This window comes from Colletes latitarsis, unplaced genomic scaffold (genome assembly GCF_051014445.1).
Source record: "Colletes latitarsis isolate SP2378_abdomen unplaced genomic scaffold, iyColLati1 scaffold0075, whole genome shotgun sequence".
NCBI classification, from domain to species: domain Eukaryota; kingdom Metazoa; phylum Arthropoda; class Insecta; order Hymenoptera; family Colletidae; genus Colletes; species Colletes latitarsis.
Window position 1 is genome coordinate 65,001 of NW_027488425.1, and position 4,311 is coordinate 69,311.

Here is a 4,311-nt window from a genome sequence, read left to right on the forward strand (position 1 = left end):
TCCTACTTCTCCGCGTCCTCCGATAGCATATAATAGCATTTTGCTTTCTCGGAGAAAAGGATATCAATGATGGGTTTTTAGCGCCTCGCCAAAGTGTCTCCCTTCTGTCTTAGTTTTTCATTCGTTCGATGCGAAACGCTCGCTAGGCGTAACCGGCTGATTACTTTTAACGTCCTTCCGTCGCTTTTCAAATTAAAGAAGAACCACGGTGTGTGTCTATGATAGAACTACCCGATCCGATTTTCGTTGATTCTTTGATAGTCTACCAAAGTCCACCGTAAGTTCGAAAGAAAAGCATTCGTGGACTGGACGACCGGCTAAACGCGCGGTCTCGCAATCGATATACATATTCGTAACAAAGAGAGACATGGGGCGACCAACTTCTCAGAGTATATCCCTTCTTTTGGGTTCCGTTCGTATCGCGCTTCTCGTCGTGTTCGTTCGAGCCTCTCCATAGAGGATGATCGTCCGATTCGTTTGATAAATTATCATTTTTTCCCTGGGGCTGTACGAACGAACAGAGAGGAAGACGACGACCGACGGATACCACAAATTTCACGTGGTAGGGCATATATTACATATCATAATTATCAGTGTTTGGTCAAATTTCTTTCCAGTGTCCTTTTTGTTATGCTCCAAAACTAGTATACGCTTTATTTTCTCTTTCCTTTGCATAAATTATTAACTTCGGGCAACGTCGGGAGCGCCGGTAATCATTAGATTTGTACGAAACGCGATTTGCGCCCCACGGTGGTTTTTAGTGCCGTCAAAGTCAGAAATCGTAGGAGCGGTGCTTTAACGGGCGGTCGTGATGATACTCCAGACAACACGACGCACGACGCCGTAAAACACTCGCGCGAGTCCAGACTGATCTCTGCCTCACCACGCAAGGGGTGCGCAAACTTGCCAATAATATATAATATTTATTCTTTTTCGTACGTCCAGCGACAAACGCCAACGAAATACCCAAATTCTCGCTCGTACGTTGATACCTTTCTCTTCATCGACCCGGCTCCGAAACGTTCTTCGCCATCTCCCCGAAAGGAGAGGTAAACGACGGCGGGGTTAGGGAATCTGAGAACAACGCAAGCAGTTTTAGGACAAGTGAACGACCCTCAGCCAGGCGTGGTCCAGGAATTTTATCCGTGGACCGCAATGTGCGTTCGAAATGTCGATGTTCATGTGTCCTGCAGTTCACACGTTGACGCGCAATTAGCTGCGTTCTTCATCGACCCACGAGCCAAGTGATCCACCGTTCAGGGTAATCATATACAATTTACAATTTTTCTCTTTGTATTTAAAAATGCTCCTTGTTCTTTGCTTTAAAAATATTCGATGTTCGCACCTCCGACCAGCGTATCGACGGAGGATTGAACGCGCCATATCGACGACAAAAGTTTCTTTTTGTTTCCTGAATGACGAAAACCATCGTTCGACGGCCGGGCGTACAGTACATTCAAAAGCCTTTGCGCGTGGCTGCGACCAAACGGGTATAATACACCCGTATATTCTTGGTTCCGAACAGTAACTTCACGCGCAATCGGGCGAACGCACGCGGCAGCGCCCATCGGTTGCTCGATGAAATCGATGCGATAAACTACAGCCTTCTCGGCTGGTCGTCGTTAGTCGCGCGAGCAACGGATGGCCGCACAATCGACGCGTCGTCGTTTGCGATTATTCGCCTCACGTTAGCCATGAGTATGTATATTATTCATTTACGAACGAACGCGGCAGCGTCCATCGGTTGCTCGATGAAATCGATGCGATAAACTACAGCCGTCTCGGCTGGTCGTCGTTAGTCGCGCGAGCAACGATGGCCGCAAAATCGACGCGTCGTCGTTTGCGATTATTCGCCTCAAGTTAGCCATGAGTATGTATAACATTCATTTACGAACGAACGCGGCAGCGTCCATCGGTTGCTCGATGAAATCGATGCGATAAACTACAGCCGTTTCGGCTGGTCGTCGTTAGTCGCGCGAGCAACGATGGCCGCAAAATCGACGCGTCGTCGTTTGCGATTATTCGCCTCAAGTTAGCCATGAGTATGTATATTATTCATTTACGAACGAACGCGGCAGCGTCCATCGGTTGCTCGATGAAATCGATGCGATAAACTACAGCCGTTTCGGCTGGTCGTCGTTAGTCGCGCGAGCAACGATGGCCGCAAAATCGACGCGTCGTCGTTTGCGATTATTCGCCTCAAGTTAGCCATGAGTATGTATATTATTCATTTACGAACGAACGCGGCAGCGTCCATCGGTTGCTCGATGAAATCGATGCGATAAACTACAGCCGTTTCGGCTGGTCGTCGTTAGTCGCGCGAGCAACGATGGCCGCAAAATCGACGCGTCGTCGTTTGCGATTATTCGCCTCAAGTTAGCCATGAGTATGTATATTATTCATTTACGAACGAACGCGGCAGCGTCCATCGGTTGCTCGATGAAATCGATGCGATAAACTACAGCCGTTTCGGCTGGTCGTCGTTAGTCGCGCGAGCAACGATGGCCGCAAAATCGACGCGTCGTCGTTTGCGATTATTCGCCTCAAGTTAGCCATGAGTATGTATATTATTCATTTACGAACGAACGCGGCAGCGTCCACCGGTTGCTCGATGAAATCGATGCGATAAACTACAGCCGTCTCGGCTGGTCGTCGTTAGTCGCGCGAGCAACGATGGCCGCAAAATCGACGCGTCGTCGTTTGCGATTATTCGCCTCTGGCTATCCGTGAGTATGTATAATATTCATATACGAACGAACGCGGCAGCGCCCATCGGTTGCTCGATGAAATCGATGCGATAAACTACAGCCTTCTCGGCTGGTCGTCGTTAGTCGCGCGAGCAACGATGGCCGCAAAATCGACGCGTCGTCGTTTGCGATCATTCGCCTCAGGCTATCCGTGAGTATGTATAACATTCATTTACGAACGAACGCGGCAGCGTCCATCGGTTGCTCGATGAAATCGATGCGATAAACTACAGCCGTCTCGGCTGATCGTCGTTAGTCGCGCGAGCAACGATGGCCGCACAATCGACGCGTCGTCGTTTGCGATTATTCGCCTCAGGCTATCCGTGAGTATGTATAACATTCATTTACGAACGAACGCGGCAGCGTCCATCGGTTGCTCGATGAAATCGATGCGATAAACTACAGCCGTCTCGGCTGATCGTCGTTAGTCGCGCGAGCAACGATGGCCGCACAATCGACGCGTCGTCGTTTGCGATTATTCGCCTCAGGCTATCCGTGAGTATGTATAACATTCATTTACGAACGAACGCGGCAGCGTCCATCGGTTGCTCGATGAAATCGATGCGATAAACTACAGCCGTCTCGGCTGATCGTCGTTAGTCGCGCGAGCAACGATGGCCGCACAATCGACGCGTCGTCGTTTGCGATTATTCGCCTCAGGCTATCCGTGAGTATGTATAACATTCATTTACGAACGAACGCGGCAGCGTCCATCGGTTGCTCGATGAAATCGATGCGATAAACTACAGCCTTCTCGGCTGGTCGTCGTTAGTCGCGCGAGCAACGATGGCCGCACAATCGACGCGTTGTCGTTCGTTTGCGATTCGCTTCAGGCTACCCGTAAGGATGTATATTATTTTATTACTTCCTCGCCGTCATCAGGACGTTTCGTTCGGAGCACGACGACGAGCACACACGCCACCGGGCAAAGCGGGATACGCAAGTTCAAACCGTAAAGGAACGTCGCGAAACGATGTTCGACGGCGTCTCGTTCCTCGGCTGTAGATCCTTGGGCGCTTTGTTTCGGCCCCTGCGCGTTGTGTGTGACAATCGGTCGTCGTCTCCTCTTCGAGCGAGCGCAACGTAAACAGCCAGCATCGTATCTCCGACCGAGACGCGTATATAATGGAAAAATTGACGGCGGGTGACATCCTCGATCGTCGCAACGATGGGTCTTATTTTCTCTTCTCCTCCTCTTTCTTTCGTTAGTAATGGACGTTTTCTTGTTTTTGTTCGAGATCTTTGTTTAGTAATGGACGTTTTTGTGTTATGTTCTTTCGTTTCTTTGTTCGTTTCGACCCAATCGTGTAAACGACGACGCGCGTCACCTCACGCCAGCATCGATCTACCATTAATACGGCGATTCTCGTTCGTCGAGAGAACCTATGGTCTGCACGGGCTCTCCAACGCTTGTGCTTTTAGCTTTGCAATGGCGACGGACGGGAGAGACGCGAGCGGGAACAAACAACGTGTTGTTTGTTCTCTCGTACAGCGTCCTCCGCGCGTAAGCCGTCCCATTGATATGATCTTTCCCATTCATAGTTTTTGTTTGTTTGATCTTTCT

The 4,311-nt window shown here is 49.8% G+C and overlaps 1 non-coding gene across 1 annotated transcript; it reads right to left on the reverse strand.

Moving 5' to 3' along the window:
* Positions 1-1,109: 1,109 nt before the first annotated feature.
* LOC143351121 (5.8S ribosomal RNA) lies at positions 1,110-1,264 on the reverse strand. Its single transcript, XR_013081495.1, has one exon. It is a non-coding gene; the product is annotated as a 5.8S ribosomal RNA (ribosomal RNA).
* Positions 1,265-4,311: the final 3,047 nt, after the last annotated feature.